Source organism: Taudactylus pleione, unplaced genomic scaffold (assembly GCF_031769625.1).
Source record: "Taudactylus pleione unplaced genomic scaffold, aTauple2 ptg000536l, whole genome shotgun sequence".
NCBI classification, from domain to species: domain Eukaryota; kingdom Metazoa; phylum Chordata; class Amphibia; order Anura; family Myobatrachidae; genus Taudactylus; species Taudactylus pleione.
Window position 1 is genome coordinate 3,903,362 of NW_028284938.1, and position 24,517 is coordinate 3,927,878.

Below are 24,517 nucleotides of genomic sequence, written 5' to 3' on the forward strand. Positions count from 1 at the left end.
CTATCCACAAGTCTTGTATTTACAATGATTGCAATTTGATTGAGAGCTCCAGTGGTGTGGAGCATGAGAAAAGGTTTGGGAACCAACAACATAGGAGGATATAAATTCAAATCCCATAGGTGAACAAGATAAAAATTTAAAATAGGAATGTTGGTTTAATTAATTTTTAACAATGGTTAATTAATTTTTATTATATTATATGGTAAGATCTCTTATATTTTTTTCTTTTTAACTGATATGTTGCTTCAATGATTTAAAGATACATTGTGAATATTTATTCATGTACATTTGAGTTTTCAAGACACCAAGTGAAGAGTTGATTTTATTTTCTGTGTTTCAAAATGGTTTTACATGTGTTAAGAATGACAATCAGAACATTGGCATCATGTGGAGATTGATTAAATAACATTGTATCCTATCAGGTAAAAGGAAGCTGTATATAAGGGGGGAGAATATACTTTACCCCATTCATGCTCTTTGATAAAGCTTCATGTATTGGAAGCGAAACTAGTTAGAGGATTTTCATCAAGTGACACAGTCATTTTGCTGACTTTGGATACCCATTTATTTCCACGGAGAGCCATAAGCGCTACACATTGCGGTGACGGTGCCCGCTGGCTGGATTCAAGACGGTGAGAGATAACCAGGCGGTCATGTGTTGACCATATTACAGCCTCAGGATTTCCCCGTCAGAGGATAACCTTGTCCATTGGCCAGGTGGTAGGAGATACCAATAACCGCTACACCTCTTCAGGATATACAGGTGGATTATATGTGTGCTTCGTATTAGCATGGAGTCCGTGTTTCCTAAATAACATTGTACTGTTTAGACCTTTGGAAAACATTCCACCTTGTCAAAACCCAGAGGTAAATTCAAAGGGGTTATTAGGACTCTCATATGTGGACTTTGATCAGGTAAGAACTGTCAGATTAAGATTGGTCACAGTTTACATGCAGTATACAATTTTTTTATGTTTTCTTTAGTAAACCTGTCAGTTATGCAGGTTTCTATTAGGAATCAAGAGGTTCCATGGTAATATATGATAGTCTGTACAGACTTTTACAATATTAAGGTGATTGTTATATGTCATTTGTATACCATTACTGATATGCTTATTGTGTATTTATGAAATTCATGGTAGATTTATTTGGTGTCTTGAATTCATTTCTGCCATGTTAAGTATTTATTTGTAATTACAAATCCAATTAGCGCAACTCCATCACTGTATTATCAATTCAGGGGAGAGACTACCCCTCTCAGCACAATGTGTGTGTGTGTGTGTGTGTGTGTGTGTGTGTGTGTGTGTGTATATATATATATATATATATATATATATACACACACACACACACATATCTCTGGACGTCGGCACTTGGTAATAAAATGTCACTGCAGCAGGTTACTGGTACAACGTTTCGATGTTTATTCCATCGTCTTCAGGATATAAATAAGATAACAAACAATACTTACTTAAATACCGTCACCACCACCATGTGCACAGCCACAGCTTCCGGAAAAGCAGCTTGGTGGCGCCCACATACTGACATCACCGGCGCGACCGATTGCCATGGCAACAAAATGTGATTAAAAAGATTGTATAGAGCAACATATAAACACAATAAATACAATAAATACAAGTATCAACAATGTATAAAAATACACCAATATTACATATCAATTCTCATAGGTCCAAACATCCAATTAACCTCTTCAATTACATAATCAAAAAATTATATTCAAGCAATGAGGAAAACATATGTATAGCTGACACTTGTGACATCCACAAGCAGAATACCCAATACAGAGGCTGAAAACGACTACTCATTATGTTAATTTGCACACCCCTATAATAGTGTTTACAACTGTAGTAGTATTTAATTAACCCTCATGTCAGATGCTATAGTAAAATGGTATACATTTATCAGCCCTCCAATGGGCTACTGTCATAAACATACATTTAAATCGCACCTCCCTCTTTCCCCGGACAGATATTTCCGTAGGTCAGACGGGAGTCCAAAGATAATATTAACAGGACTGCAACTATTTCAGTACATAAAGAGAGACTACTTTTGCCAAAAATCCATTGTGGTCGTTTGAGGAGCTATCCTGCTTGCTGGCATGCTTCTCATTCAGGGAATAGAGTGTTAAAGTGATCATCTGTTTCCCAGGTGTGGTCAGGTTGTGGGATTCCTAGATTGCTCATTATTTCAAACCTGATTCCATTTGGGTCACATGTTCTGAAACTTCCTATGGATCACAGACCTCTAGTATAAAGCCTGTTACTAACTGTGTCCTAGTGTCTGTGCAACTTTGCTTTCAAGTCTTTTCTTGGATTCCTGGCAGATCCCCGCTGTACCTGTGGATTGCTGGGGACTTTGTTATATTCCAGATGAACTTCTGATGTCAGTCATGCGCTGCACCACAGGGCCCAGCATTCCTATTGCCTAAGTATTGCTTATTGCTCCATCACTGCAGTGTCATCATTTTGCTCAACTATTTACTTTGCCTGATGTTATTCCATTCCTGTGGATATTGAACTCATCCTTGTTACAGTTGTCAACTGCACCATTACAGTGTCATCTCTGCATCACGAGGCTCAACCCCGCTCCGAACCTTACCACACCACGGGGCTCAACCCCGCTCCGAACCTTAGCCACGTCACGGGGCTCAACCCTGCTACAATCTTCTCCACATCACGGGGCTCAACCCCGCTGCAATCTTCTCCACATCACGGGGCTCAACCCCGCTCTGAACCTTAGCCACGTCACAGGGCTCAACCCCGCTACAATCTTCTCCGCATCACGTGGCTCAACCCCGCTGCAATCCTTCTGCATCACGAGGCTCAACCTCGCTCCGAACTCTAGCCATGCCGCAGGTCTCAACCCTGTACTGGAATCTCATTGCCTTAACAGGCTTAACCCTGCTCCGACTTCACTACCCTGCAAGGCTCAAGTTTGTTTCATCTCTCACTGCACCACAGGGCTCGGCCCTGTCCCGGAACTATATTATTCTGCAAGGTCCGCTCTGCTCCGGATTTCCATTACTACAGGGTTCTACCCTGGCCAAGGTCCTCAGTGTCATCCTGAGGTGTTGGCCTCATTCTGGACCCGGGGTTCCCTACCACGTTAGTTCTTATATGTTAAAGACTGCATATATATTTGGGAATTCTCTCCTATACTTATTATTGCATATGTGAACCTCTGTGCTGTTTGAGACTTTATTTGAGACCTTGCTGATTATCATTCTTTTGTGAATAAATTCTATTTTACTTTTATCCAGTGCTACTGAGTTTTATGGAAAGGTCATTCCTAAGACCACCCCAATTTATTGTGCCTAGTAGGCCTGCCTCCCTCCAGGAGTTTCAAGTGTCGGCAGCCGTGACAAATATCATGACATACGTCATCTTGACCACCAGATGAGTATAAAATCAATAATCTCCACATCTTTGGGAATAATCTTCTTTAACCACTTAACTGACAATTTTTTTTCTTCTAAAAACCGCTCCAAAATTGTCTTCTTTTTTTTTTAGTGAATTAGGTGAGGAACATCCATTTTAACTTATTCAAAATGGTTTCATAAAAAATTATTTATTTTTTTTCTAAGATTTTTGTTTAAAAAAAATCGGTTTTGCAAATATCGGAACCACCATCGATACATCAGGAACATCACGACGTTCAATTTGAGACCGGATCCAGGCACCAGGTACGTAAGGGGAGTGAGGGGGGAAGTTAACTTTTCCCCAGCGGCTGCTCAGTTCTGCTGATGCTGGGTAGGGTTTCCTGCTTTGCTGACTGATCAGCAGTGATCGGCAGCACAGCAGACAGAGGGGGAGAGGGTGCTGACAAGCAGAGGAACTGGAAGGTCCCTCTGAGAGCAGCAGTGCGGGAAGATTCTCTTCCTGCAGCAGCCCTCATGTTTATCTGTCTGGACAAAATTTTACGTCCAGTACAGATAAAGAACTGCCTGGTGTGGACAGAAGCTTATGTCCATGCAAGGCAAGTGGTTAAAACAAACCATTAGTCAAGTGGACGCAAATCACTATAAAAAGCAGTGTAAGCTCAAGCTATTGTTAAGACCTCTGGGGTGTAAAGTTCTCAATAGGTGAATCCAATGGGACTCACATTGGAGTAATCGCTGAGATCTATTACCCCCTCTCCCCAGTGGTGGTATGTGGTCAATGATGATATATGAAGTGTTGCTAAACTACGGCCAGCCTGTGCAAAATGTCTCGCCACAGGTTGGTCACTGGATCCAGATCCATTGGCCGTTCTAATGGCAGATCGATGTAGTGCCATCTGGTCACGTAGACATCTATCTGTCTTGCCCATATAACTAAGGCCACATGGGCAAGTAATTAAATACACTACATACTTAGTGGTGCGACTGAATCTGAATCGGTTAGAATTAGGGATGTGCAGGCTCGGTTCTACTCGGTTCCGTTCGGTTCTTTTTACCGGATCTTATTGGGTTTCAGCTGTCACGAGTTTTGGATAGCCAATAAGATTCGGTAAAAAGAACCGAACGGAACCGAGTAGAACCGAGCCTGCACATCCCTAGTTAGAATATAGTCTATCACTATGGGGATGTGTAAAACTTTCTCCAACCATTAAATACCTGCAAGTGACACAGTTCAAACATTTGAAACACCCATTCTTTTGCCTTAAGAAATGGGTCTTATTTTTTTTGATCCATCTTGCTTACATTGGTCTTAACAACCCAATCACGAATATTTTTGCCGCGTGAGTAACACGGCATAATAGAAGTATCAGTCAAGTTCAGATCTACATCATTCTGCACAATTGGCCAATGTTTCGTAGTCACCTTATTGATCAGGGGGCTTGAAGTATTATAATGATTCACCAAGGGCATGCGTTTAGACTTACTCTGTACAACACTAGATTCCAACAACTGTTCATGAGGGTTTCTCATAGCATGCTCTTTTGCTTTAATAAGAGCTGCCTTGTCATATCCTCTATCCCAATTTTTTTTTTATCATTTCATCAATCTTCCCACTTGCCTCTTCAATATCATTACAAATTTACCTTGCTCGCAAAAACTGAGTATGGTAATCCAAATTTTGAAGGATTAGGATGGAAACTCACAGCATGTAGTACCGTATTTCTATCTGTTGGTTTACTTTAAACACATGTGCTAATCAACCCATCCTTATTCCTAATTTCTACATCTAGAAAGGTAACTCTCTGTCCACATTATATGTGAACTTAATGGGACTAGATGTTTGATTATGCCCCCTCCAGAAAGGTAATAAAACCTTCTTTGGTACCTGTCCATACAATGAAAATATCATCTATGTACTGTACCTGGTGTAAAAAAATATACAACCAGATACATAGTTTGAAGAAAAAAAGATCTTCTCCTGTACAAACATGTACGCATTGGCATATGATGGGGCCACATTGGACCCCATTGCACAGCCAACGCGTTGCAAATATAATTTACCATCGAAGGTAAAGTAGTTGTGAGTCAATATCATTTCTAGAAGCTGTGTCACAACTTCAACTCTGGGGCCAACATATAGGGGGTTACCCTCAATCAACTTGCACACCTCCTCAATCCCATCTATATCAGGTATAATAGTAAAGAGATTTGATATATCTACACTGCAAAGATTACTGTGAGGAGAAATATTCCCCACAGTTATAAGCTTGCTCAGGGATAAGGTTGTGTCAAGCAGATAATCAGGATGCCCCTTCACAAAGGGCTGCAACAAAATGTCTAGGTACACTGACACAAATTGAAAAAGTGATCCTCGTGCCGATATGATCGGACATCCAGGGGGATCCTCAAGGCTCTTATGCTCCTTGGGCAGGGTGTACATAATAGGGATGATTGGAAATTTTGGTATAAGCGAATTGCATAATTCTTGGGAGATGATTCCATCTCTAACTGCCCCCTCCAAACAATTCTGCAATTCCCCATTAAAGCGAACAGTCAGATCATGATCCAAAGGCATGTACACAGAAGAATCATTGAGTTGTCTAAAAACCTCCTTCTTATATAAAGACAAATCCTGAACTAGTACAGCCCTCCCTTATCGGCTGGTCTTATAACCACATCTATATATGAAGATAAATATCGCAGTGTATAAAATTCATCTCTACTGGGGGCGTGGCCTGGCTGTTGAGGAGAGCAGACGTGCTCTGCTTCAGCTCCTGCAGATGGGCTGTAACTAAGGAGTTATCGGGGGCCCTCCCTACCTCCCATGCTGCATAACACTCCCTGGTGTGTCCCCGGTTGGCTGGTCCTCTTTCGTTGCCCTCCGTCACTCTCTGCGGCGCCCTTCCCGGCTTCAAGCCTGTGATCCGTTGATGCCAGTGATCTCCTGACAGCTGCCCTTACCCTCCGGTCTCACTACGGGGCCAAGGAGACATCTCCTGCGGCCTGACGGATCAAGACCATCAGATCCGCGGGGTGATTTAACACCCGCCCGTCCGCCATCTTGCCTTCTGCAGGGGATTCACCGGTGAATTGAGGATGTCTTGAACCCACACCTCCTTCCTATAACTAAGGTACTTTATTAAACTCCCTTGTACCAGGTGCCCACTCACTTGGCTAGGATCATCCCTGTGACTCTTCCCCCCCCTGTTGCTGTGTTCTGACTGTGGGGGTGTGATATTGGCTAGGTCTGAGAGCAGTCTGAAGGAGAATGAGACAGTGCCCCTGCATGTCTCTGACTCAGGACACACTGCCTAACACTATCTTCAATTATATTATATACCATGGATGATTGTGGTTGATACTATTCAGTGGATTTATTAGGCATAGTATTTATATATGATCTGGAAGACACCCTTGATGCGAGCTACACCTACATCCAAGCTTTCCCTATTCCTCACAACCATCTCCATGAAAATGTAATCTCTCTGAATACAAGAATCCTGCTATGGATCTGAGTGTAAAGTTACTCTATATAAGGTTGCCATATTATTGACTCTAGGTGTTTCACACTGCTTCATGACCGAATCCCAAAACTGAAGACTTCTCACTATGCATAGGCATCGCAAGTTGGCTCCCCCTGGTGATCTTACCTCCTTTATAAATAAAGTGTAGGCTCCATCTGATAAGTCTGCTCATATTTCAGAACCAGAAGAAGAGTCGATTTTAACGGCAGGCTCTGTGAGGGACAGCATTGCCTCCATTCTTTCTGAGATGAAATCACTTAAAAATGCATTCCACTCTGAGATTCAAAAAGTGGTCTCTGGTCTCAAAACCAAGGTTTCAGAACTTGGAACTCGCACTGATGAGATGGAACATAAAATGGACAAAGTAATCCAATTCCAACAGGAGATGGAGCATTCTATGTCTGCTATGCAGGTTGACATCCATTTACTTCAATATCAACAGGAGGATATCAAGAATAGAGCCCGACTGAATAACTTGCAGATCAAGAATATCCCTGAATCCATTGAACCGGCTCAATTGGAATTCTTCCTTATATGCTTCTTTCAACACTTGCTACCCGCCACTCCAGTGGACCAGTATCTTCTGGACAGGGCAAATCGGCTCCTCCATGGGATGTGGTGTTACGGTTCCACTACTTCAAGATGAAGGAGAGGCTGCTGGTCGTGGCACGAGATAGAGACAAGTGTGTCTTTGACTTGCATCACCTTATGGTCTTTCAAGATCTTTCCCCTATGACCCTTAAGGCACTTTGATCTTTGGGACTATACCCAGGTTCTTCGGGACAATCATATTAAGTATAGATGGGGTTTTCCTTTCTCTCTGATTGTTTCATCTGAAGGGAGACAACTGTTTGCTAAATCCAAAGAAGATGCTCTTCGATTGCTGACAAAGCTTAACCTATCTCCTCCTGGCGCTGAGACTGCTCTGACATCTCAAAAGAGTCCTACTAACAAGCAGTCTTCCAGCTCTCCCATACCTCCAAGGGCTCCAAAGCGCGTTTGGTCAACAGTGCTTTCTACTTCTGCATCTCCCCGCAATCCACCCTGAGTTTGGTTCATCACTCATCCTGTTTGGAGCAATGCCAATATTTTGCTAACCTTTTTGAGTTATTATTACAAAATTGGGTTGGTTTACTTTTGATGTCTTATTTAGGAAGCCAATGTTTTTGTAAAGTATCTGCGCTTTTGCAGGTTTAGGTTTTTTTGTTTCTCTAGATATTTTTTACAAAAATTTTGGGATAAATGTTTTCTTTATATAATAAATATATATATATATATATATATATATTATATGTATTATTTTTCGGTCATGTTAGCAGTGTGACCTCAGTTTTTGATTTCTATGAAATGCTTCTGTATTTTGGATAATTTTCTGTAGTTGTGATTTGTATTGAGTAGGGTTTTTTTTTCAGTTATATCAGTTGGAGTGAGGCCAGTGCCTTACCCCTCCGGGTCAATATGACCCTTTCTGAGCTTTGGTGGGATTTTTTCCCCTACCATTCCACTTCTAGGTGCTCAGTATGTCGGACTCTTCCCTCTTGGGGTTTACGGGTCTTAATTTCTCCTTTTATGTATTATTTTATTTTGTTTTATTTATTTTTTTTCCTTATTCTGATTTTGTTTTTTCTTTTTTTCGGGGGGGGGGGGCATATTTTGTTATATTTGATTTATTATTATTATAAATGTCAATTCGTATTGTAACTTACAATTTTAAGGGTTTATATAGTCCACAAAAGCAATTTAAAGCGTATGTCCGGTGATTTGTTTTTTTCCAGGAAACGCATTTCCGCGGTTCTTTACACCCTGAACTCCGGTCCTCAAGGTATCCTGTTGTATTTCATGCCTGTGATCACTCACAAAACAAGGGGAGTGGCAGTTCTGGTTGCTAGTCATTTACAGTTGGGACCGGAAACAGAATTCAGAGATAGGAGGGGTAGGTTTATTATCATAGTGGGCATGTTAAATAATACATTGGTTACATTGGTGAATGTTTATGCCCGGAATGTAAATCAATCTTTTTTTGCTGCTCTTGACTCAAAAATATCTTATTATCGTAAGGGGGAGGTCATTATAGCAGGGGATTTTAATACAGTTCTTCATCAAAAATATGACAGATGCCACCCCTTACCTCCTTCATTTACTTATATTGGAGAGCGTAATTCTAAAGCCCTACTATCCCTACTTAAAAAACACTTATTGTTTGATACCTGGCGGGTGCAGGACGCTCTTGCTAAAGATTATACGTTTTTCTCCCAAGTGCATAAGATATATACCAGAATTGATATGATATTTGTTGGTAAGGCCATGACTCCTCATATTAAGGGGGTTAATATATACACTCCATCACATGGTCCGACCATGCCCCATTCTCCTCTACTTTGTCTTGTCTTTCCCCTATTTCTCTACCTCCCTCCTGGTGCCTAAATGATTCTCTTCTACAAAATACTGATGTTTTGGTACAGATTTCCCAATTACTCCAAGATTATTTTTCCATAAATCAGACCCCTGATATCAAAGATATGACTTTGTGGGAAGCCCACAAAGCAGTTCTTCATGGACATTTTGGGCCTGATTCAGAGCCGGACGCTATTTGCGCTCGCTCGTCCAGAAAAAGGGGCTGGCTATTTAAATTGACCGTTCGCTCTTTGCGGTCTGTTGACGCTTCTATGTCTGAACGAGCGAACAAAACATGCAGACTTTTTTTGTAAAAAAAGCCCCCTGGCCGCTCGCATCATACGTCATCTCCGCTATTTATTAGATTAATCAAGTACATCGAAAGGCGAATGAACTGCTCGCTATTCTTGTGGTTGCATTTTCCTACCGCAATCATGCGAGCAGTTCTGGCTAAAAGACACCCAACTGACGTGGTCGATGACGCTGCTTTGTTAATTATGCACACCCTTAAAACGCCCGTTTTGACCTTTTGCCACGCCTGCGTCCGGATCTCCACTCCCCGTTTTCAAGCACCTTCCCGTTACCACCCACAAACGCCTCATCCTGTCACTCAAATTAGCAGCCATTAGTTATTTTATGAGCACACGAATTTCGACCGCACTGACTGGTTCGCGCATGCGTATTAAAACCCAAACGCATGCACAGATGTGCGAACATCGCTCGGAGCGAAAGAGCGGCCGCTTACGAGCGGCTCTGAATCAGGCCCTTTATTCAAATGGCTCCTAGAATTAAACGACAATGTACCCAAGCCATTTTAGATTTAACTACACAGCTACACCAACTAGAATGAAAACATTAATCTACTCTTATTCAATCCGACCTAGATGAGCTCATTAAAATTAGAGGAGAATTTAATGTGTTATTGTCTCATAAGACAGAATTCTGCCTCCGTCGTTTAAATCAGAGGTATTATGAAAAGGGGGGTAAAGCCGATAAGCTACTGGCTCATAAACTGCAAGCTAAAGTCTCATCTAAAAATATTTTGTTGATTAAAACTAGAGTGGGTGATCTAACACATGACCCTGGGAGGATAGTGAGGGAATTGAAACCTTCAAACAAAATTTGTATAACTCCAACCACGACGTGGTTCCATCTCCCTCTTTAGATAAAGACATTGATTCTTTTCTAGCAAAGTGTCATCTCCCAAAAGTAAGTAGCTCTAAGGTTGCTCACTTAAGCTCAGATATCTCTTTAGAAGATTTGGAGGAGACGTTAAAATCTCAAAAATCTGGTAAAGCCCCTGGTCCAGATGGCTTCTCCCTACTGTACTATAAGAAATTTAAATCTATTTTATTACCCCATTTGTGCAGACTTTTCAATGGGTTTCTTAAGGGTGAGACTCTATCTTCTCGTACTTTGGAGGCTAGAATTGTTGTTATACACAAACCTGGGAAGGATCCTAATGTCTGCTCAAGTTATAGGCCTATATCCCTCTCAATAATGATATTAAGTTGTTCTCCAAAATTTTGGCGACTAGACTTGGTGAGGTACTACCACAGCATGTCCACCCTGATCAGGTGGGTTTCATCTCGTGTCGACAAGCCCGGGATAATACAAGGAGAACAGTTGATCTTATCCATATCATAAATAAAAGAAAGATGCCTTCTCTGCTTCTTTCACTAGATGCTGAGAAAGCATTTGATAAAATCTTTTGGCCTTTTATGTTTGCTACTCTTCGGAGTTTTGGTCTGGGAGGGAATCTTCTGAGAGGTATAAGGATTTTGTATTCCAACCCGACGGCGAGGGTTCGAGTGAATGGAAGGGACTCTGATCTCTTTGGAATTAGTAATGGCACCAGGCAGGGCTGTCCCCTTTCCCCTTTAATCTTTGCCTTAACTATAGAACCTCTTGCTTGTTTAATACAGTCTTCCCCTGATATTAAAGGGATTCAAGTTGGTGAGAGGGAATATAAAATGTCACTCTTTGCGGACGACGTATTACTTACACTTTCTTCCCCTCACATCTCTGTCCCTATCCTTTTTCAAACTATATCTTCTTATTCTACCATTGCTGGATACCGAATTAATTATTCTAAATCGGAGGCCCTCCCGTTACATGTATCCCCAGACACACGTAAACTAATATAAGACAATTTTAAATTTGCTTGGCGTTCCAAAAAGCTAAATTAACTTGGGATCTATATCACTAGTTCCTATAGTTCTCTATATAAGGAACATTTCCCATCTCTTTTTGCTAATGTGGAATCAGATTTTAAAACTTGGAGGGGCCAGATAATATCTTGGTTTGGCAGGATGACTGCAGTTAAAATGAATGTGCTGCCCAGAATTCTTTATTTTATGCAGACTATACCAGTGAGAATTCCCAGTGAGGTTTTGAGTCGGGTGCAAGGGGCAATAATTAAATTTATTTGGCTAGGTAAGCCGCCTAGAGTGAAATTCTCTACTCTTATTAGGAGTCCCATAGAAGGTGGATGTGGTCTTCCTGATGTGCGAAAGTATTATTTTGCTACTCATTTAGGCCAAGCACTCACCTAGTTTACACCCACAAGCAATTTACCGTGGGTACAAATTGAAACTGCTGAATCCTCATTGTATTCTCTGTCCTCCATTCTCACTCCCTCTATTCCTAAACGGAGTGCATTGGGGCTTGGTCTGACTACTAAACTGACCCATTTGATATGGCTTTTATGCACTAGGCGAGTTAACCTTTCATCCTATCCATCCCCCTTGACTCCCATTTGGGATAACCCGGATTTTCTTCCTGGATTATATACCAATAGGACACACTTGTGGTTCAATCTACCAGCACGTCCTAGATTTTTGTTTGATTTTATACGGGGCACCACCTGGTATTCATTGGAGGATTTGGTACAAAAATATCACATTTCTCGCCCAATTCTCTATGAATACTTTAAAATTAGGTAATTTGTTAATTCTCTCCCTAAACATTCTGGGGTCTATTTACTAAGCAGTGTTAGAAGTGAAAAGTGAAGAGTGATAAGGTGCCAGCCAATCCACTCCCAACTGCCATCTCACAGGCTGTGTTTGAAAAATGACAGTTAGGAGCTAATTGGCTGGCACCTTATCACTTTTCACTTCTAACACTGATTGGATATGACATCAATTGTATTGATGTTCTTCAGGGCCGAAACTAGGATATCTGTCACCCTGTGCAAGGCAGCAATTTTGCGCCCCCCAGTGTGCATCTCTTGACCCCAGTGCGTCTCTCAGCCCCATTCCCCCGGCCCCAGTGTATCTCAGCCGGGAATGCGGTGTGCACTGCGCTGGCCTAACAGACACTAGAGGTCCAGTAGGACCTCTAGCATCTGTCTCCTCTTTGGCAGCGGCCATTTTTGGATGGCCATTTTCTGAGTCTGCAGCCCCCAAGCCATCTCGAGTCAGCTTTTTTCACCCCCTGCAATCTGGCACCCGGTGCACGTGCACCTCTAGCCCCTCCTAGTTGCGGCCCTGTGTTCTTATATCTTTAACAATTTGTTGTTGATGTCATTGTATTCTCCTTTTCTTTGAATAAAAACTATGGTTAAAAAAAAAAAATTAATCTCTGCTAAGATTGTTATGCCTCTGGGGTTTATTAATACACATCGCCTTATTAACCTCTTTATCAACCATATTCATATAGGCCTTAATCGATGAGTTGGTAGAATTAGGGTCAAATGCAGACTTATAAGACATTTTTTTCAATTTCAAAGGGATATCAGAATTCGTGGTATCCACATGTTTAGATTTGGAACATCTATACATTTCGTGCAGTTTTAGTTGACGGTTATCTCTCAGGAAAAGTCATTGAACTTTACAGTCGGTACAAAAGAAAAGAACGGCCATTGGATATGAATCCAGTGACCAAGCTGTGGCGAGACATTTTGCACAGGCTGACCATAGTTTAGCAACACTTCATTATATCATCATTGACCAAATACCACTGCTGGGGAGAGGGGGTAATAGATCTCAGCGATTACTCCAATGTGAATCCCGTTGGATTCACCGATTGGGAACTTTACACCCCAGAGGTCTTAACGATAGCTTGGGCTTACATTGTTTTTTATAGTGATTTGTGTCCACTTGACTTATGGTTCGTTTTAAAGAAGATTATTCCCAAAGATGAGGAGATTATTGATTTTATACTCATCTGGTGGCCACCATGACGTATGTCATGATACTATCTTTGGACTCCCGTCTGACCTACGGATATCTGTCCGGGGAAAGTGGGAGGTGCGATTTAAATGTATGTTTGGCAGTAGCCCATTGGAGGGCTGATAAATGTATACCATTTTACTATAGCATCTGACATGTGGGTTAATTAAATACTACTATAGTTGTAAACACTATTATAGGGGTGTGCAAATTAACATCATGAGTAGTTGTTTTCAGCCTCTGTATTGGGTATTCTGCTTGTGGATGTCACAAGTGTCAGCTATACATACAGTATGTTTTCCTCATTGCTCGAATATAATTTTTTGATTATGTATTTGAAGAGGTTAATTGGATGTTTGGACCTCTGAGAATTGATATGTAATATTAGTGTATTTTTATACATTGTCGCGCCGGTGACATCTGTATGTGGGCGCCGCCGAGCTGCTTCCGGAAGCCATGGCTGTGCACATGGTGGTGGTGACGGTATTTAAGTAAGTATTGTTTGTTATCTTATTTATATCCTGAAGACGACGGAATAAACATTGAAACGTTGTATCAGTAACCTGCAGCAGTGACATTTTATTACCGAGTGCCGCCGACCAGGTGTTGTACATTGTAGCCCCTGCTGTGGTGCTTACACGGAAGGCACCAAGAGAAGTGTGGTTACATGGGAGTGCCGCCCTGACTGGTTCTATATATATATATATATATATATAAATAAATAAATGAAACAGCGTGGAATAATGGCAGCACTGAAGATGACTATTTTCAGGATGCAAAAGTTTCTTTCGTTAATCCAACATTTTGGGTCCATGCCCTTCATCAGGGATACAGATACAGTGAAAATTAAACACATATATACACCAACCTATTGGGCAATTAGTGCTGCAAGTTTACTCACCTGGACAGATGCTGCCTTCAGACCACACTCTCCATAATGCGCACCACAGGGTCTAGGCGTTGCGGTCCCGATGCTGTCATTATGCCGCGACATCCAGGGATCTATGGCTACTTAATACAACATAAACAAACACATAAGGTTAAAAACAGTGGCTGAGCTCCTACACAAAACACCAAGTTTATCACATATATGGATCACAAATAGAAAATGTCTTCACTACTTAATTAAGAGACAGTCCTAAACATGAACTTAATTCACAAATATAATCTCAATCAATATACCAGGAAGACATGAACGGTAGTGCTTTTATTAACATCTAGCCATAAAAATGGGATGTACGTTAGGAAGCCGATGGTCAAAATGCCGACCGCCTGCTTCCCGAAACTGAAATCCTGGCATGGGACTAATGATAGGCATCTAAATACCGACGCCTATCATTAACCTTACGCTGAAATCCCGATGCCCGGTAAGCCGGGCGTCGGGAGCGGATAGCCGTGGGGGGAGGGTTAGATTTAGGGTATGGCTAGGGGAAGGGGGGTTAGGATCAGGCACCCCTGGGGGGAGGTTAGGGTTAGGCACCCCCCCAGGAGGGGTTAGGTTTAGGGTGCGGGGTGGCGCGGTTAGGTTTAGGCACCCCTGGGGGGGAGGTTAGGGTTAAGGACTAGTGGGGAGGTTAGGGTTAGGCACCCCTAAGGGAGGGTTAGGATAGTCTGGCTCTTCATCTGCCAGCCTTCCGGTGTCAGGATTTGATCTGCCGGGCTGAGGTCGGGTGGTCATACATACCGATACCATAAAAAGCACTGAAGCCCAAGTGATTCATTCAGACCTTTAGTGGATAGATTGTCAAGTTTGCTGATCCACCTACATTCTAATTGTAGCAATTGTTTAGGTCTATTACCACCTCTAATATATGATGGAATATGGTCAATCATTCTTGATCAAATATCAGCCACTCCATGTCTTGCCAATAGGCAATGTCAGACTACTGGCTGATCACTAGAGCCCGTGTTTAATGCTGCCCTAATGGCTGACTTATGGAGAGCCATCCTCTCCTTGAACAGTCTCTCTTTCTTGCCCTCATAGTGCAGCCCACATGGGTAAGACAGGAGATAGATGACAAAGGTAGTACTGCACGTAACTGGCTGCATAATGGAATTTATTTTTCCGGTATATGGGTGATTAAAACTATCCCCTAGTATGATTGATCTACAGGTAATACAACCTAGACAACGATGGTATCCATTCCTTTGTGTTAAAAAATGACTTGGTTTGTTTTTATGCTTAAATTGACCTATATCCAGATAACCAATCTGTCCTTGAGGTTACACCCTCTAGTATAACAATACATGACCCTTGAATTACGCAACCCAGGCAGATCATCAGAGTTGACCACTGGCCATAATTTCTTCACAATCTTATTGGTAGAATTACTATTCATTGTATATCTGTTAACCCATGGAATGACCGTTTGGGCTGCTACTTGTTTGTTCAGGACAGAACTAAAATGTCTGCTCCCTAGGTATTTGCAGTACTGGTTCTTTAATTTTTTTCTAACTCCTTCAATGGGTAACCTCTTACTGCAAACTTCTGTACCATATCATCCATTTGTGTCATCAGATCATGTGGGTCACCAGTGATGCGCCTAACCCTCATATTTAAGGATAGTATTCCTGTCTGTCACTTTAACAAAGAGAGAGGTGTTTAACTTTTTTCTCTTGATTGTAATGGCTACATCTAAAAAAATAACTCTGTATGCACTGATGGTATAGGTAAAGCCACTGCATGTCCAGTGGCATTATGTGCATCAAATAATTGTTTAATCTCAGCTTCTGAGCCCGACTACACTATCAAGAGATAGTACAATACCAAATTGATAGCAATTTTAGGTCTGTTAAACAGCAATTGTTTTTCCTCCATACACATATAGGCTATCGCATATGATGGGGCCACATTGGACCCATCGCACACCCCACCTTCTGCAGAAAAATCGATTTTCATAAATAAAATAATTTCTGTTCGAAACCAATTCTAACAGTTTAAGAAACAATGACAATGGTGGACCCTTGTACAATGGGTTACCCTGGATCAGCAATAGCACTGCTTTAATGTCCTCACTATGTGGGACACACGTATAAAGGCTGGTTACATCAGAACTACATAGGAGGGCATTAGACAGTGGAGTTCCTAAATCACATAATTTTAGCAGTAATGATGGAGTGTCCTTAAGGTATGACACGGTATTCTGTACACATGGATTCAAATAGCAGTCTAGAAAAACTGAAATTGATTGGTATAGCGACCCTAAGGCAGATATAATCGGTCTACCAGGAGGATCAACCAAAGTTTTGTGCACTTTATGGACCATATAAAACAGCGGTGCCACTGGAAAATCCACTGTAAGTATCTGTTTAATTTCCAATGTAATATTTCCATCATTGACTGACTGAGATAGGACCAGATCAAGTTCTTTCTTAAATATATCTGTAGGGTCCCTAATAAGATGCTCATAGGTATTCAGGTCATAAAGCTGGCATAGACATTCGCGGTCGGTCGTAATTAACTAAGTTCTGAACAACCACAGCTCCCTCTTTTATCTGCTTTTCTGATGATGAATCAGTTCTTGCTTCCAGACACCTGAATGCTCTAAATTCCTCCTTTGACAGATTGTTTGCATATTAACATATTACATATTTAACATCTGTAGATGGTGCACTGGCCTGCTGATCTAAAATTCTAGAAAAGGTTTTAATTGAGGGGTTTACAGTTTTAGGGTCAAAAGAGAGAGAGAGAGAGAGAGAGAGAGATCAACCAAATGTTTCCAACCCATTAGCCATGCAGTGGGAACCATGTGTGATGCACAGGGCTGGGTTTACAGCTAGGCAACCTACGACGCCTAGGGTCCAGCAGGTCTCAAGGAGCCCGTGTCTGTGCCCCACCCTGGATCCTGCCCTGGAGAGAACATGCATTTTGAGCTGCTGCTGGCACCATCCGGGCGGTGAGAGGACACACACACAGCAGTCAGCAGCACATCCAGAGTCCTGTCCCTACCAGGTGCGGGGAAGAGAGGGCGGGGTTAGAGGCCAGGGCTGGCCCTACCATTAGGCAGGGTGTGTGGCCGGCTGAGTACACCCCCTTCCCCATTCAGGAGCACTGCTCCATGCGGGCGACGTGACGTCATCAAGTCACGTTGATATAATACTTAGTAGGAGGCAGAGCCACTCGATATGAGGATCCATGCTGGCAGGACAGGTAAGTGTGCTGGAGCTAGCAGGTAGGGGAGAAATCTGCTGTGCTGATCTGTGAGAGGTGAGGTCTGAGCTGTAAGGGGGGAGTGGTCTGAGCTGTGAGGGGGCTGTGCTGAGCGGAGAGGGGTCAATGATGTGAGCAAAGAGGGTCTGTGCTGTGAGGGGGGATCTGCTGAGATGGGAGAGGGGTCAGTCATGTGAGGACAGAGGGGGCTTGTGCTGAGATGGGAGAGGGGTCAGTGATGTGAGGGAAGAGGGAGTCTGTGGTATGAGGGGAGGGGTGGTCTTTGCTGAAAGGGGTCAGTGATGTGAGGAAAAGAGGGGTCTGTGATATGAGGGGAGTGTATATCTGTAAATGGGGGTGATGTGCGCTCTCTTGTAGGTATTCTGTGGGGTATAACGGACACCATATTGGGAGGTCAAACCATTTATTGAGTAGACACAATGCTGCTCCGGAATTGTCAGAGTGGTTGTATGTGTATGCCCTGAAAGGCAGGCGTCAGGACTAGGTGGGGCAAGGGAATGGGGTGGGGAGTGGTTGTGCGACTGGATCAAAGGGGGAAGTAGGTGGACCCTTTCAGGGGGGCTCCTTGCTGTGCGATTCTTGACCAGCACATCTCCCCTGCTGGACCTATGATCAACAGTCTTGTGAACAGTCTGGGTGGAATGGAATGTCAGTAGGTCTTGGCGGCATTAACACACAGTGTGGATGGCAGTCTATACCTACTGGTATGGTTGCCACTGGTGTGGGCGATGGCACAAGATGTTTCTTGACGTGGTGTATCTTTGTCCTTGCTTAGACACACAGTATTGCCGCTGGGTCGCGATGTGTCAGTCTGCATCTGGTCTGAGGATGTGACTTCTCCGGTGAGCTGCTGAGCCCCACTGTCCCATGGGGTTCTGGGATGCATCTCTTTTGATGGTGTTTCTCAGAGGGATATAGGAAAAGGCCCACAACCCCAAAGCTACACAATACCCCACAGAATACCTACAAGAGAGCGCACCCGACCCCCATTTTCAGTTCTCATCCCCAACAGGACCAGGTACTCCTGTAGATGGTGCAGCACTCACACAACCCCCCCTTTTCCCCTTCCCCCCAACATTCCCTGCCCCCCACCCTTGCATACACATTTACACATACCCACCTCTCTCCTGTCCCACCCCCACCAACACCCCCCCCGCTCTATCCTTCCCCCTTCCCTGGTACCCCATATCACAGCCCCTTCCCTCCACCCCCCTCTCTTCCCCCTTACCCTACCACCCCAGTCACAAGAGCATGGTTCACCACAACATTTTCCAGCCTGAGGGGAGATCTCTGAGAGGGGAGAGGGGTCAGTGATGTGAGGGAAGAGGGGGTCTGTGGTATGAGGGGATGGGTGGTCTGTGCTGAGAGGGGTCAGTGATGTGAGGAAAGAGGGTGTCTGTGCTGAGAGGAGAGGGGTCTGTGATGGGAGGGAGGGTCTGTGCTGAGAGGGTGAGGTTGCTGGGGGGAAGGATAGGGTTAAGCTGTGGTGGGAGGGTTAGGATTAGGCTGCGGGGAGGGAGCGTTAGATTTAGGGGTAGGGGTAGTATACTTACCAACAGGTATCGGTGACTGGATTCTGAGCGCCGGCATCCTGTTCCCAACCCATACATACATAGCCGTCATTTTAAGGCCACAGCGGACCTTTTCTTCAGGGTGCTGTACATGGGAATGAATCAGAAATTAAAATATTGGCCCTGATTCAGAGCGCTCGCTCTGAATCAGGGCCCTCCTCCATTAATAAGGAGCGTCCTCCTGGACGCTCGTATAGCTGTGGGTCACCACCCACAGCATATACGAGCGTGCAAAAAGATGGTCGCGATGGTCTTGACCATCGCGACCATCGGACTTGCGAGGGAAACCCTGCGGTCGGGTTTCCCAGCCGCAAGGCCATGAGTGATTTTGGCTCTCAGAGCCAAAATCACTCCCACTGACATTACTAGTGATGTCAGTTGGGCCGGCTTCAGACGGTAGGCGTTCCCATGGGAACGCCTCCGTCTGGCAGACACGCCCCCGGCACGCCCACCAAAAGGGGCGTGCTGTCAATCAACATCGACAGCATGCCCCCTTTGGTGCGAGACCCGGAGCGATGGAAAGTCCTTCGCTCGCCGGGTCTCGCGCATGCGCACGACGGAGCTCCCTCCGTCATGCGCAGTGGGGACCATCGACCCACTTGCGAGCGTACTGCCGCTCGCGAGTGGGTCTGAATGACCCCCATAGTGCTATGGATTGTTTGACGAAGGGGGGGCCCAAAACTGATATCTTGCCTAGGGCCCCATGAGGTCTAAATCCGGCTCTGAATACTAACTATGTATTCTGACTAGTACTCTGAAAAGAAAATGAACTAGAGAAAAAATATAATTGAGGACTAGCCCTCCATAAAATTACAGTGTAAACATCAATACATTATTACAAATGTATACGAAGAGCCAGGGCCGTAGCTAGGGTAGTGCGGCCAGTGCCATCACACAGGGCACCACAGGACAAGGGGCGGTGTTTGGGCCTGTCAAATTTCTGTTTATTATCATTCTCACTTGTAGCTTCCTCTTATTTCATCCCCAGCAGCTCCTGACCTCCCCTATCTTTTCCCTGGCCCTTCCCCATGAGCACATTCCCCTTTTTTGGGTGCATTATGTCCCTTTGAAAAATGAGGGGAGCTCCAATGCTCTTTCTGGCAAAGGGCACCAAAAAGTCTAGCTATGACTCTGCGAAGAGCAGAAACAAGGATACTACTCCTAACACTAACCATGAATAACTAAGGACATTCCTAGTTAGTCACAAGGACACCACATGAAAGATTCATCTGTTTGGTGATCTATCCTGATTCATCCCCAAACCAAAATGCGTTTTAGCATTCTTAGGATCAGTAAAATACAGAGTCTGACCACCATCCTCAACTCTCAATTTAGCAGGATGTAGCAAAGCGAACCTAGTTTTACATTCATACAGCAATTTACAAACATCTGAGAATTCCTGTATTCTCTGCATAACTGTAGCTGAAAAATCCTGAAATATGAGTATATTGATATCTTCCACTAATGTAGGTAATTAATGATAAGCAACTGTGCGATTATCGGCCCAGATCTAGCATTTGGTGATGGTCTATCTGGGCCTATCCGATGCACCCTCTCTACATGTGGTAAAAGGGAGTCATCTGACAGGTTTAATGCTTTAGGGATCCCAGTAGTGATAAGATCAACCAGTGCTTGTCCTGTTACACACTCCGGTATGGAGATTACTCCTCCTGTGCCTATTGTCCAAATGATCAAATTTTGCAAGAAATTACTGCACACTATGAGTGAATTAACAGTTTGCTGCACACCCTGCAAATGATCCCCCAGATCACTAACTCGTTGCTCTATGGCTGTCAGTCTAGAGGTGTTAGAATTAGGGGTGTGCACCGACCACTTTTCGTGTTTTGGTGTTAGATCTGGATCTTTCTTCGTGTTTTGGATCTGGATTGGTTTTCCCAAAACCACCCATCCGAGTTTTGTGTTTTGGATCTGTATTTTTTGGGAAAAAAGCATAAAAACAGCTAAAATCACATAATTATTATTTTTTTGTTCCTACGCTATTATTAACCTCAATAACATTAATTTCCACTAATTTCCCGTCTATTCTGAACATCTCAAACCTCACAATATTGGCCAAAAGGTTGCACCGAGGTAGCTGGCTGACTATGCTAAGCGACACAAGTGGGCGTCACAAACATGTGGCCCATCTAGGACTGGCATTGCAGTGGCAGACAGGATGGCAGTTTGAAAAACTAGGCCCCAAAGAGTACATAATGCAAAGAAAAAAAGAGGTGCAATATGGAATTGTCCTTGGGTCCTACCATCCGCCCTTATGTTGTATAAACAGGACATGCACACTTTAACAAAAAATCATTTCAGCGCCGGGGTCTGCCACACAACTGTGGCTGAAATGATTGGTTCGTTTGGGCCCCTTCAAAACAAATTGGCAATTAATCTGTCCCTGCACAAACTTTCTCTACAGAGGCAAGATGTCATCCTTATCCTCATCCACCGATTCCTCACCCTATTCAGTATTGTGTACAACCTCATCCTTACAGTGTATTAATTCATCCCCGCTGGAATCCACCACCACAGGTCCCTCTGTACTTTCTGGAGGCTGGTCTTCCCGGAAGAATTGATAATTCATTTTGATGAACATCATCTTCTCCACATTTTGTGGAAGCAACCTCCTACGCCTATCGCTGACAAGGTTCCCGGCTGCACTAAAAACTCTTTCGGAGTACACACTGGAGGGGGGGTAACTTAGGTAAAATAGAGCTAGTTTGTACAGGGGCATCCAAATTGCCTCTTTTTCTTGCCAGTACAGGTACGGACTGTCTGACATGCCTACTTGGATGCTGTCTTCGATGTAATCCTCCACCATTCTTTCAATGGTGATAGCATCATATGCAGTGACAGTAGACATGTCAGAAATTGTTGGCAGATTCTTCAGTCCGGACCAGATGTCCAAACTTGGTCCTGCCTGCCCTGCATCACCGCCAGTGGGTTGCTTAGGATATCTAAGTTGTTTTCTGGCAGCCCCAGTTGTGGGAGAAAATGAAGAAGGAGCTGTTGCCATGTCACATTCCGCTTCAGCTAACAGAGTTTTCACAAGCGGGTCTTTGCACCTCTGTAAGCTTGTGTCCGCCGGAAAGAGAGACACCATGTAGGTTTTAAACTTAGGATCGAGCACGGTGGCCAAAATGTAGTGGTCTGATTGCAACAGATTGACCACCCTCGAATCCTCAGAAAGTGAATGAAGGGCTTCATCCACAAGTCTCACATATATGGAGCAGAATCACTCTGTCTTAGCTCCTCCTTCACTTTCTCCAGCTGCTTCTGCAAAAGCCTGATGAGGGGAATGACCTGACTCAAGCTGGAAGTGTCTGAACTGACTTCACGTGTGGCAAGTTCGAAGGGCTGGAGAACCTTGCACAACACGGAAATCATTCTCCACTGCACTTGAGTCAGGAGCATACCCCCTCCTTTGCCTATGTCATAGGTGGATGTATAGGCTTGAATGGCCTTTTACTGCTCCTCCATCCTCTGAAGCATATAGAGGGTTGAGTTCCACTGCGTTACAACCTCTTGCTTCAGGTGATGGCGGGGCAGGTTGAAGTGTTTGCTGGCGCTCCAGACTTTGGCATGCAGTTGCTGAATGGCAAAAATGGCCCGAAATTTTTTGGGCCACCCAAAGTGTCTCCTGCACGACCCTGTCGTCTTTCAAATAATTCTGCATCACCAAATTTATTGTGTGAGCAAAACATGGGACGTGCTGGAATTTGCCCAGATGTAATGCCCGCACAATATTGGTGGCATTATCAGATATCACAAATCCTCGGGAGAGTCTGGGGTAAATTTACTACGATTTGAGATGGTCCCGATTTTCACAGTGATTTATCTCGCTGGAAATCGCCCAAATTCGGGTGATTTAATCCCTTTTCTTTTACCAAATTCACCAACAGGCGATTTGAGGCTAAACGAGTTTGCCGATGGTGAAGCAGAATGAGATATCTCTCCCGAGTAACTCATTTTGCAGGAGATTAGTCACCCGAGATTGCAGTGTTTTTTCTCTGCAAATCTCTCCCAAGCTAACAGCCAGCACATATCAATGATATATGTGCTTGCCGCTTGTGTTTTAACCCTTATAAAAATTAGAAAAATGTTTTTTTTTTAAAATGACGTGAGGTCCCCCCCAAAACACTAACCAGCCCCGGGCTTGCCAGCCTGTCCAGGTTCTTAACATTATAGGGAAAAAAATGTGTAGGGATCCCCTGTAATGTAAGAACCAGCACAAGGCTGCAGGGACAGAGCTGGTTTTAAATATACGGCAAAAAAAATGATGTGGGTTACACCGTATATTTAAAACCAGCCCTGGACCCTTTCTAACGGGGGGGGGGGCTGATGCCACAGCCAGGGGTGCCCTTTCACCGGGACCTCGCGGCATTTTTTTTTTCTCAATTTATCCCTATTTTTTACAGTTACAGAAAGAAACATACACAAATCACAATGATTTGTGTATGTTTCTGACCATCTCGCAGCTCAGGGGGTTGAAAGTTTGAAAAGTGATTTTGACAGAGAGTTTGCTCCTATCTCACCCAAGCTTGTCATCCCGATTTTTGGTGAATTTGAGAGATGTAGGTTTTAGGTGAAAAGTACTTCCGATTTGGCCCGATGGTGATTTGATTCAAGATTGCTATCTCACCCGAATTTTATGAGTGAGATGAGAGAAATCTCTCTCTAACTCACCCGACTTTTGCCTTTAGTAAATTTGCAAGCACGGAAACAATCAATAAATCACCCGAGATGGTCATCTCGACCTATCTCGATTGTTAGTAAATTTACCCCTTAGTGGGGTAAGCCATTGGGCGATGATTTCCCTCAGTTTCTCTAAGAGGTTGTCGGTGGTGTGCCTCTTACTGAAACCGGTGATACACAGCGTAGCCTGCCTGGTGACACTGCTGTTGTTGCTGCGTAAGGCGATACATCTACCCAGTGGGCTGTCACAGTCATATAGTCCTTTGTCTGCCCTGTCCACATGTCCGTGGTTAAGTGAACATTATTATTATTATCCTTTATTTATATGGTGCCACAAGTGTTCCGCAGCGTCTTACATAGTACATAAAACTAGTAAGTGAACAAGAAACAAGTAACTTACAGTACATTACAGAACAAGGACACAACTTATATACATTGCTGCAACAGCGATTAAAGCACTCACAATAAGCAGCAGGGAGTTGGCAGTCAAGTGTTAGGTGCCTTTATGGAGAGTAAGGAGTAGAAGGAAATGTAAAGAGAAGCACATGAGGGAAGAGGTCCCTGCTTGTGAGAGCTTACATTCTAAA